Here is a 12,478-nt window from a genome sequence, read left to right on the forward strand (position 1 = left end):
ATGGAGAAAGGCGACAACCTTTCTGGCCTGTCTACTCTCTTCTCGCTTAACTGATGTATGTTACAATACAGTTTTGCAACAAGGGCTTTTGGTTTGAGAGTTGTAGATGTATTGATAAGCAGGCGTAATATAAGTTAAATATTTTTAATTGTATGATTGGGTTTAACGCAGAACCCTTATTCTTTTCTCTGGAAAAACCTGTAATTTTAATAATTGTGAGTATTCAGCCTGTCAGTTTTATTTAATAAATAAGTCAACCTGGCAAGCTAATAGTAAATGCACAAAAAAATGGTCCAAGTGAATATGTTGTTGCTCTTCATTTCCTTTTTTCTTTTTCTTTTGCTCTGTTAATAAAATGTTATAATCTCCTCTCCAGATTAGCTTTGAGCTGGAATTCTTGCTGGTTTAGGCTGCAGCCATGAGATACTCAGTACTTCTGAAAGTGAGTTCAAGTTGCTTATCCTCTACCTCAATCCCTTCTGGAAGATAAAATCCCTTCTGGAAGATAAAAGCAGATGTTTGACATTCTCTGGTTCAGGAATGTGTATTTCATTAGTCAGTGAAGAGTGTGGAAAATGGTCAAGACTATTTTGAGTTTGCAGTGTCTAAAAAGGAAGCTATTGGTTAGATTTGTCACCGGTGAAATGAAAATGATATCCCAAGGCTTACTACTCTTAGTAGTAAGAGTTAGTTGGATATAGTATTTATGAATAGTTAACCCATCCTTAGATATCTGAGGCCTACATTGTAGGAACTAGCATACCAACTCTTTCTCCAAAGACCAAGCTAGATATTTGGATGGCAAATCTGTTCCCTGAAAGCATGCATTTTGCTCAAGGGATAGGAGACCATTCCTGTCAAAAGGAATAGCCAAAATAAAGTCCTTTTCCCTTTCTTGGAAAAAAGTTCTTTTCTATTTCAGTTTGATAGAACCCAATATTTTTTTAAAAAAATATTTTACTTTGGCATCTGTAGTAATTTCATTTTTTTCAGACTTTTTATATCTATCTCCTTTGAACTATCTCTCCTATGCCTTCACTCTTAATTTTTTTTCTTGTAAGACCATATTTGGTTTTATCCAGTTCTGTTATCCATTTCTGGCATTGAAGTCTAGAATAAGGTGGTGCAATCCTTTTTCCTTCATATTTACTCTCAGAAAAAAAAATAAAGCCATTAGTGGTACTGAGGTTGGAAAATTCCTGGACTGAGGAAAATTCCTGGAGAATTTGGTGTTAAAGAAATTTAGGGCAATGAAGATATTTTGAAAGCCCATTGGTCTCAAGCAGTTGATTAGAATATCCTTGGAAAGTTCTGCAGAGCTAAATCTAGCTATCAGTGATTCCTCAGGCCTTGGTAGTACCCATCATAGTTGTAGACAGTAGAGTATTAGAGTATAGTTACCCAACCTGCTTGGCAAAAATATTCTTGTTTAGTAGAAGGACTGTACTTCTTCCTGCTCTTTTCAAGGCTTATCAAACTATCAAAATAACTTGCATATTACCAGAAAGTTCTAAAAAATATAATTACCCCCTTCATGTTGAGACTCAGTTACAGAATGTTGTGTTATTATGCGTAAGTGTAGTTCTTTGAACTTAACTCTTGTACCCTTAAGAATGATTCTTCTGCCCTCCGGTCTCCAACAAAGATTGGACAGTAATTATGTTCATGGACCATCCTGAGCTCATATGTGGCTTGTTTCAGATGTGAAGCCAGCCCCTGTAGTACATTAATTATAATTTACATGTGAATTAAGCCATTATAACTAATTCTGCAAGTGACGCCTGAAAGAAAACATGGCCTAATGTAATGCATGAACCTGTGTTGTTTCTGATGATGGACCTTAGACAAAAATTTATGCCATTTATTTCTGAGATTTTATCAGGATGCTGCTTATGCAGTTTACGAAGAAGGGAAGAGGTAAAGCAGATTGCCTTCTCTGAAGTATTCATCAACTTGTTGCAGCTGAAATAGATATGTCATGTGTATATCAAGTCAATATCAAATGGTTTGGCAAAGTTGGTGTTCTCCACATAAACGTTCTTTAATGGCTTGAGAAGAAGCCTAAGATAAGATCTTATCTGGTTAAGTTATTGGAGATATGAAGCTGTTGGCATGATGATCTGGATATGATTTTTTGGGGCATGATGATCTGGATTTAATTTTTAAGGAAAGTCAATACAGGTAGTCCTTGAGTTACAACAGTTCATTTAGTGACCGTTCAAAGTTGAAAGGGCACTGAAAAAAAATGACCTACGACTATTTTTCACACTTATAACCATTGCAGCAACTGGTTCATGTTTATGGCAGTTACAGTGTTCTGGTGTCGTGTTACCCCTGTTTTGTGACCTTCTGGTGAGCGAAGTCAGTGGGGAAGCCAGTTTCAATTAACAGCCATGTGACTAACGACTGCCGTAATTCACTGAAGGAATGTTGCAAGGAAAGTCATAAAATGGAGCAAGACTCACTTAACAAATGTTTCACTTAGCAACATAACATTTGGGCTCAGTTGTGGTTGTAAGTCGAGGACCACCTGTACTTTTGATCTGCAATGATCATATATTCTCACTTCCATGGTTATTTATTTGATCTTATAAAAGAGGTAGCTTTTGGTAGATACTTCTTTCCTGGACCTACTGATTGATTTTTGACTTCTTTACTGTAGTTAGAGGTGTATCACTACCTATAAGTTTTAAAAATATTTTTCATGCAGGCATAGACTTGTACAAATAATACTTTTAATAAACAATTCTGTTTTGAAACATATTTGTTATCCATGCCTGGAGAACAGGCCATGTTAAAAATCTCTCCAATCCCTCTATGCCCTTCCAATAAATTGGCTGGTTTGAGGATTTCAGACTATTTTTATTTCAGGTGGTCCTAAACTTACAACCGCAATTGAGCCCAAAATGTATGTTGGTAAGCGAGATGGTTGTTACGTGAATTTTGCCCCAACTTACAACTTCTCTTGCCACAGTTGTTAGTGAATCACTGCAGTTGTTAAACTTAGTAACATGGTTGTTAAGTGAATCTGGATTCTTGCTTGTCAGAAGGTCGCAAAAGGTGATCCCATGATCCTGGAACATTGCAACTGTCATAAAGGTGATCACATGATCCTGGAACATTGCAACTGTCATAAATATGGGTCGGTTGCCAAGTATCTGAATTTTGATCACGTGACTGCAGGGACGCTACAATGGTTGTAAGTGTGAAAAACGATTATAAGTCACTTTTTTCAGTGCCATTGTAATTTTGAATGTGTAGAAGATGACAAGACTGACCGGAAGGAGGGGTCAAATGTTTAATCAGTCATGAGTCCCTGCGTGCCCACAAAAAAACTCTTAAGTGCGTCCCACTCTCGTATTTCCCAAATTTCTCTTGACTGTTAGTAGTTCAGATTCTCATAGCTTAAGCTTGCAGTAAATCTTTGTACTAATTTAAACTGCCTGAATCTCCCGATTTCCCCAGCGCTTGACAGAATGGTTGCTAAATGAATTGTTGTAAGTCGAGGACTACCTATGTTTATCTCTTGATCTAGCTTTTTAATGAGGTCTTGGTTTAGAGAGAACTAGGATAATCCTGAATAAAGCCCATGTAAATTGCCAGGTTGAACATTTCAGATATTGGGAATAGTTAGGCCGATGGACGGACAGATAGGTGGATAATTTGAAGCATTATTTAAATGCATACAATCTTAACCTTTAAAATATTTTACAATATAAAAGTTTATATTTAAAAAGACATCTGCATAAACATATTTAAATTGTGTGTGGGAGGGAGGTTACTGTGAAATGCAAAAGAGGAAAAGTAGGTGAATGCTTCCAACATCTTATTTTGGTTTTATTTGTTTTGTTTTCTTCAGCTTTCCAGGTTTTGAAAAGTGTTGTTTCTATTTTGTTCATAGAATTATATTTTCATTGAAACCAGGGATATAAGGCAGCATTTATTCATATTTATAATTACTGTGTGTTTTGCATGGTGCAATTTGTCCTTAAGCAGAGCCATCTCAAGACATTTGGCAAAAAGATATTCTGGCGCCCCCTATGGTTCAGTTCATCATCTGATTTTTTTAGGAATTTTCAAAAAGGGGTTTTTTCCTTCAAAAAATTGTTTTTGAATTTTATGCTTACAATTTTCAACCTTGAACATTTTTTCCTTTTCTTGAATGGAATCAGAGTCCATCATTTTATTTACATCAACATGCATTGTTATCATTTGGCAACCATTCCACAAAATTCTATCTAACCCTTCAGCAGGGTTGCTGGCACAGGGAATGTGCCAGTGGTGGGATTCAAATTTTTTTACTACTGGTTCTGTGGGCGTGGCTTGGTGGACATGGCAGGGGAAGAATACTACAAAATTCCCGTTTCCATCCCACTCCAGGGGGAAGGTTACTACAAAATCCCCATTCCCTCCCCACCCCACTAACCTGCTTTCCAGCTCTGTTCTCCTGTGCAGGGCCACAAAAGAAGACCCAGCTGATCAGGGGGCGGGGCCAGTCAGAGGTGGTATTTGCCGGTTCTCCGAACTACTCAAAATTTCCGCTACTGATTCTCCAGAACTGGTCAGAACCTGCTGAATACCACCTCTGGAATGCGCTATTATTGCTTTTTTTTGCCTTTTTTAAAAATTGTGGCATTTGAAAGGTTTTTTACTTGAGTTAATAGATGGTAGATGTGATGGAGTCTTCTGAAGTGGTAGGTAGAGTTAAAGAGATTGGCTAGCATGAAATTCCTGAAGGGGAGGAAGTGATGGAGAACGTACTTTCTCTAAACCCCTGAAGGGTTTATCTGGTTGTTCTCTAGAGAGTACAGTTAGTCTGGTGAGATTCCTGTAGATATGTAAGTAGCAATCAAGAAACTTATCTGATCAGCTTCTGGTGTTGTTTTCTTGCTCTTGACAGTAGAATAATACATTTCTTTGGGAAAGGAATTCTTAATTTGTCCTTTTATTTCATTTTTATTCCTTCCCTTGTGCCAGCTGCTCTGTTTCCCATTTCTCCATTGCAGTGCAGCACCCAGGGTCCACTTTGATAGCGGGGAGGGGGTAATTTAACAACCAGTTCACCTAGGGTCAGGTTGGCCATTGCGAACCGATTGTTAAATTATCTGAATCCCACCACTGATCTATTGTATATTGTAGGCAAGTTTCCTATTGAACAGAAACCGCTACCAGGTTATAGGAATAGAAAGAGAACCAGGGGTGGGATGCTGCCGGTATAACAACCGGTTCGGTGATTGTGCGCTTCGTGCACGCACACGCCTGATGCACACTATGCATGCGTGAACAGCAATGCAAAAATCCTTACCTGCTATGTTACTTCGGGGGAGTAACACAGCTGAGGAGCGGCAATCCACTCTTCTGTGCTGATCAGCTGGGACGATAAAGGTCAGGACAGTGCATGGGTGGGCGGGCGGCCCACATGATTGTCGGAGCAAACCGGTTTGCTCCCAGCTGATCTTTGGAGTTAGGAGTTTGCCTGAACCGGTCCGAACCGGCAGAATACCACCGCTGAAGAAAACTGATGGTAAACCCATTGAGCTGTTTTTGTTTTGTAATGTCTGAAACAATTCTGATTAAGTTTATCATTTGGGTTAAATTAAAATGGTTGTGTTGTACAGGTAGCCCAGACGGTGTTAGGTGTAAATCCTAGTGAAAGATTAGAGAATGCCACCGCTGATGTGACTTCTGATGCTTCTAAATTGCAGAAAGAAGACCAAAGACTTCCATTGAAGAAGGTTAGGAGAAGGTTAAAACTGATCTTGATGATGTGGTCAGATTGCGGCACATTTTTATCACATTTTCATCTTCAGATAATTTTTAATTGTGGGTGGAAGAGATGATGATATGTATTATAAAGATAAGAATTATGTGACCAACGAGCTGTGTGTTTTAGTATCTTTTCTGAGACACCTTGTCATTTACATTACGATAAGGATGATGAAAATTAAAAGGGACGGGTATTAGCAGAATGTTTAACCTAGGCAACTTTATGAGCATTGTGTATGTATGCATGTAAACATAAGGCATGCAAATATATGAATAACTGTGATTCATTCAGAAAGCTGTAATAGTCTTATATCCAAGCATACAAAGCCTATTGAATCTCAGATTTTTTTTTTAAGAGTGGGCTCATAGAAGAGTTTGAAACAAAGCAGGAATTGTTTGCTATTTCAAAAGCATTGATATGTATCTCAGTTGCCCTATTGTTAAAGGTTGTAATTCTAGTAGTCAGAAATACATCCGCTGTGTAGAATCTTTTAGGTTTGGAATGCTAATTAATGCATTGTTTTAAAAGCTAATTATTCCGCGCTTTTCTGAATGTTTCTACTGAAACCTGTGTCATTATAAACACAGGCCATTAATAATTTCAGTTTCGCCTACATGAACATAGATTATAGGTAATCCTCAAGTTATGACCATTCATTTACCAACCTTGTGAAGTTATGACGGCATTGAAAAAAATGACCTACAACTGGTCCTCACACTTAACACTGTTGCAGTGTCTCTCCGTTCACATGACCGTGGCAACAGGCATGTATGTATGATGGTTACAGCATCCCAGGGATTATGTGATTGCCATTTGCAACCTGCCCAGCTGGCCTCAATGGGAGGAGTTGGATTCACTTAAAGACCATGGCAAAAAAAGCTCATAAAGTTGAATGTGATGACATGCTGGCTCTCTACACTGCATTACTTATCAATAAGTTCTGGTTCTAATTGTGGTCGTAAATCGAGGATTACTCGTACATTCTAGTATAAATATTTAGATGTATTGTCATGAGAAGAAGACTTAAGAAGCTAGCTGAAGCCGCCTATTGATAAAATTGCTCCCATTAGCAGGGGAGTTTCCCTGTATCTTCATGACTTCAAAACTAAGAACACCCTGGATTAGGGGACATGCAGAAGAAAGGAAGGGAGGATTAAATTTCTTAGCCTTAAAAGACTTCAGTTTGTATAATGTTGGGTTCTTCTCAATGGCTTGTGAAAACTCTAATTTGAAACATAGCTCTGCAGTTTATGTAATGTGTTTTCTTTTTTCTTTGTCCAGGTCTTCTTATAAAAAGGAAAAAAATAATCGCTCGAAAAATAACAGTTGAAACTAGTGAAAAGTAGAAAGTTCCCTCCCATTCATTGCTGGTTTTTTTCTTTCTTGTCTTTCCCTCTATTGTTTTCATCCTGAGTTACATGACAAGAAGTTTCATAATACATGACGCAAGACGAAGAAAAGGGCAGAGTTAGTTTTGCAAGTTTTAACCCATAGAACAGGGGCATTTTTTACTGTCCTGTACTAGCTATAATTTATATATGTTCTATGTTTTTATAATATTGATTGCTTGTTTTACTGTCCGCCATTCATTCAAAAAATTCAAAGGAGGTAGCAGAAGATATAGCTGCTAGATATTTTGTAAATACAGAAATATAACAACGAAGCCATAGACTTCGTTGTTAATAACAGAAAAGAGGAACAGTGCTAAAAATGAGTCCAACAGCAAGGTCTTTCTGAGTCCAACAATAAATCTTAAGAAACCTTGTTCATATGCTGTACTTTTAGCCCTATTTCTAGAAGCAACCTTGGCAACAATATCCCTTATCTTGAGCAGAACAGGCTTACTTTAATTTCATTAATGATAATGAAATAATCTGTTTGGGTTATTCTGTCCATTCTTGGATCCATACATTATGATTAATCTTAACGTGGCTTGTTTGGTTTGGACCTGGTACGATATGAATCCAATCATTATGGTTTTCAAACATTGGTTTATAGTTTTATGCTGCAGAACAGTTTGCTTACATTACTGAAAAATGTCGTGTGAAAACCGCCAGTATCATCCAAGTGCTAATACAAGAAGTCCTCAGTGATCACAACTGAGTCCAAAATTTTCATGCTAAGCAAGACATTTGTTAAGTGATTTTTGCCCCATTTTATGACCTTTCTTGCCACAGTTGTTAAGTGACTCACTGTAGTTGTTTTTTTTAAAAAAGTTTTTATTTTTTACAACAAACATACAAACAAAACATAAAACCCTCTTTCAATTATATACATACAGTGTGTCAGTTGGTTACAATCTTTTGTGTTATCCTTTTTTTACCGTTACTCACAAGTTATATAAATTCTCACCTTATCAATTCACTGTGGTTGTTAAGTGACTTACTGTAGTTGTTACACAATGGTTAAGTGAATCTGGTTTCCCCAATGACTTTGCTTGTCAGAAGGTCAAGACCGCTGGGACAGTGGAACTGTCATAAATATGAGCCAGTTGCTAATTTTCATCATTGACCGTGGGGATACTGGAATGGTTATAAGGGTGACAAATGGCCATAAATCACTTTTTCCAGTGCCATTATAATTTTGAACAGTCACTAAATGAAATGTTGTAAGTCAAGGACTGTATTGTATTGATATAAATGTATTCTCTTAGATTATAAAAAAACTGTCTAGAAGAATGTTTTGAACATTGGACTAGTTAAATTTATTTTGTTTGGGGTAAGAATCTACGAGGCTCAGTTACTTATAGCAATTACATAAAATGCACCCTTCCCATTTCAATAATTGATTAAATCATCTTGTTTGCTTCCAGCATTTATGCAGAAATGTTTGGAACAGGAGAGGAAAAGATTCATGTAACTCTATAATTCTTACTTGCTCAATTGTGATGAGACTGTGATTTGAATATAAATTGGGACCGGGGGATCAAAAGATCATCATGTTTATAATATAGTTTAAATTTCCAATTATAAACATGTATTGCCTTTTTTCCCCCTTGTAAAATGAGAAGAGTATTTTTCTGAATTTTTAAGCAAGCCTACCTTATACCTGGAGATCTGTTCTAAATTGTGACTTTCAGTTTTCATTCTGCCATGTATGAGAAGAACCCATGAACTTTCAGGGGAGCCAAACTGACTGTATTGTCTTTGTAAAACATCCATACATGATTTCCCAATGCCATCAGTTTCCCCACAATCACTCCAGGTTCCAATTTGAGGAGACAGAAGTTAGCACCAATTGTGAGTTGGCACAGTGAAGCTGTTAAGTATTATTGATGAAGTGTTACGGATAATGGCGATTTTGGAGATGATACAGAAGGATAGGTTTTTTCCTCAAAAAATTGTCTCTCCAAAATTAGGTATATAAATACAAGATGGTAGACAGAAGGGAATCTGAACACTGTACCTATTTTAGGAATGAATAAGCAAAAGCAAAAGAAATGTAACTAAATTATTAAATACATTAATATACACTGAAACTCTCTGTGCCTTTCTCCTCCATGCTGCATTGAGAGCCCGGGACAGGTTGACTCCTTCCTATGATGTCATTTAGCTGAGTCTGTACTAAGATATAAAAGCCAGCCCCCGGAAGAGACCCCAGCTTTTGACTCAGCTCCTTTCAGTCAGTAGCTGTGTCTCTAAAAGCTTCTGTTAGATAACACTCACCAGCGATCTTCAGTGCCGTTTTTCCTCGTTTCAAGCAGCCCCCAGGATCTGGGCAGCTGCTCTTCCAGGAGAGCAGAGCTCTCTCTCTCTCTCTCCTGCAACGTTGGGAGCAGCATTGCCAGAGTGCTGTTCAGGCAAGTTGGGCAGCATCTGTAGACCTCCCCCACGCCTGCGGTTTGAGCGGTCATAAAAAGCAATCGGCAAACCGATACCAGTGTCAGCCAGCTGATCGTGTGGCCAGAGGCTGCCCTTTCCTTTGCTGACTTCACTCGGGGCTCTTTATAGCCTAAGGAGAAATTCTTCGATCTCGGAGCCTGTTCCCCATAGTCAGTGGCCATCTTGGATTGAAGCCTTCCACCACGAGGTGAGCGGCCATTTTGTAAGCCCAGGGGCCAATTTATACCCTAAGGGGCTTAATACAAAAAATTTACAAACAGTTTCTTTCCATCGTAAGAGCCTTTATTCTTCAAATGGAGCAAGATAAGGGTCAGGCAGAGCTCCCCGCCCACCAGTGGAACAGTCTCTCAAGCCAATAAGAGAAAAAGTTGTAGGCAACGCACCCAATCAGTCCAGAGGGAGGTGGCTGCTAAAATCAGAGCTAAGGCTCTAGCCCCTAAGAAGGCAACTCAGGCTGAGTTGAGGGCAGAAGAGTGCAGACATGCAGCCCTAGAGAGGCAGTTCAACAGAACTATTCAACAGAAGGGAGTGCAACTATAGCATGTTTCAGGTGATACCTGTGGGCCCCAGCCAAGCCCTCCCAGCGGAGGAGAAGTTATCGATGAGCCCTTCCATCCTCCATCCTGGTCTCCTGAGGCTTTTGCAGTACAATGATCCTTAGGATCTAAGCAGATCTGGGCCTTATTTCCAACAGGCTTCTGGGCCCTATGCTCCTCCCCCTCCCTCCAGGCCTCGAACCTCTTCTCAATCTAGGCCTGAAGCCACCTTCACTCCCTCAGCAGCGGGCCTTCGGCCTTCTGTCTCTACCTTTGAGCATAGACCAGGGGATATCCAAGATGTTGTCTCTTTGGCCATTAGGCAAGGATTGGCTGAAGGCTTCAAGCAAATCCTTCGACCTCCGGAAAGGGTTCAGGCCCTTCTCCCTTCTCAATCTATAAGTTGCCTCATCAACCTGATTTACACAGGCCCCAGGACCTCAGGGTCCATTCTTCTCTACCAGAATGGGAGGAGGTTGATGAGGAGGGAAGGGCTTCACCATCTGAACATAGTTACTCCTCTCGTTCAGAACGTGAAGAGGGCGAGACCTTTGACCAAAATCTTTCGGAGGAAGAGGACTCTCGCCCAGAGCAGACATCCTCTGTATTGTCTTCAATCCTTCTCTCTTCAGGCCATTACTCAGCAAAGCCTTGGTCACTGTCGCCAGAGGAAGTGCCTCCCGAGCCACAAGGAATTCCCTCTAGCCAGGGAGACTCACTCTTCTTCAAGCCTGTAGTACATGCAGGGGTTTTGCCTTCTCCCACTTTGCTCCTGGACATGGTCAAGGAACAGTGCGCTTCCCCTTCGGCAGGTCCTCGCCCATCTTCTCTGGATAAGCGTTTCTACAACGTCAGCGCAGCCCTGGACAATTCCCTGGCAGTGCCTTCTGTTGACATTCCGGTTCTGGCCTCGTTCCCATTTTCTGGCACTCTCACGTGGGCATCCATACGGTGGCTGCACCAACTCCAGATTAGATTGCCTACATCTGACCTTTGGTCTCACCAAGGCCATAATAAGATTATCGCAGCGGCGGAATTCACTGCAGATTCACTGCACTCTCAATTCCGCCAAATTTGCATCTAGGGCCATGACATCTTCAGGAGCAGCAAGAAGACTGTTATGGCTCAGAAATTGGCAGGCGGAGTCACGCCGTAAATGGAAGCTGGTTTCAGTTTTTTGGCGATGCTCTGGAACCTTATCTCATCGAAACCAGAAATAAACGTAAAATTATCTCTTCCTCTGGGAAGAGAGCTGACTATCGCCCAGCTCCTTATACTGGTAAACAGCCCTTTCGGGAGGGTGGGGGTCGTTCCTGCCGTCGCTCTAAGTAATCCCTCGTTCTCCCCACCCATCGGAGGTCGCCTAGCCTTCTTTGCCTCCAAATGGGAGTAGTCAACGGCGGATGCCTGTGTGCTCAGTACTATTAGGTCAGGATTACAATTGGACACCCCCCCAAAAAAACAATTTTTTAAAATCTGTCCTGTCTCGGGACATTTCAAGGCAAGACCTCATGAATCAGGCCATTCAACTCCTTCTTGAAATCCCAGGTATTCAAACCTGTTCCCCCCTCTCAATGGGGACGTGGGCTTTATTCTCGCCTTTCATCGTTCCCAAAGCCTCGGGTGGTAACAAACCATCCTGGATCTAAAATTTCTCAACCAATTTGTAAAATACAGGCTATTTAAAATGCAGACTCTGCATTCTATTTTGGAGAGCGTTCGGGAGGGCGATCTCCTCTCTTCCACTGACCTCATGGAGGCTTACCTCCACATCCCCATTTGGCCTCATCATCACCAGTTTTTCCGTTTCTGTTATCAGAATACCCATTACCAGTATCGAGCACTTCTCTTTGGCCTCTCATCGGCTTCAAGGGTCTTCATGAAGGTTCTGGCAGCATTGATGGCATCTCTGCTTTCTGTTCCAGTGAGGATCCAATGCTACTTGGACAACATTTTGATTCTGTCCTCTTTCATCCATGCAGCCCATCGGGATCTGCAAATTACCCTGTCATATCTCCAGAGCCACGGATTTTTCCACTCCTGTCCACTCTAATGGTTCCTGCTTCCCTACCAACGAGCAGAAACCAGCCACTCATCCATCAAGGTCCCGCTTCCACCACAAATCCGGAAATCTCTCAATTGGTGGTGTTCCCCGTTAATCTGGAAGGGACTCCTTTTCAGGGTCCCAGACAGGCTAGTGATAACCACCGATGCCAGCCTCCTGGGTTGGGGTTCCCATATGCAGGGCCAGATAGCTCAGGACCTTGATCCAGGTCAGAGCAGGCCCTTCCCATAAATTGGCTAGAGCTCAGAGCCATTTTTCTAGCTCTCAA

The 12,478-nt window shown here is 40.6% G+C and overlaps 1 protein-coding gene across 8 annotated transcripts in view; it reads left to right on the forward strand.

Annotated features, from left to right (window-relative positions):
• Window positions 1-12,478, forward strand: part of LRRC8D (leucine rich repeat containing 8 VRAC subunit D) — an 86,180-nt gene that overhangs the window by 33,085 nt on the left and 40,617 nt on the right. The gene's annotated exons all lie outside the window — the stretch shown is intronic.

Source organism: Notechis scutatus, chromosome 3 (assembly GCF_049901735.1).
Source record: "Notechis scutatus isolate UNSWTSFEM ecotype Mainland chromosome 3, rNotScu1.2, whole genome shotgun sequence".
NCBI classification, from domain to species: Eukaryota; Metazoa; Chordata; class Lepidosauria; order Squamata; family Elapidae; genus Notechis; species Notechis scutatus.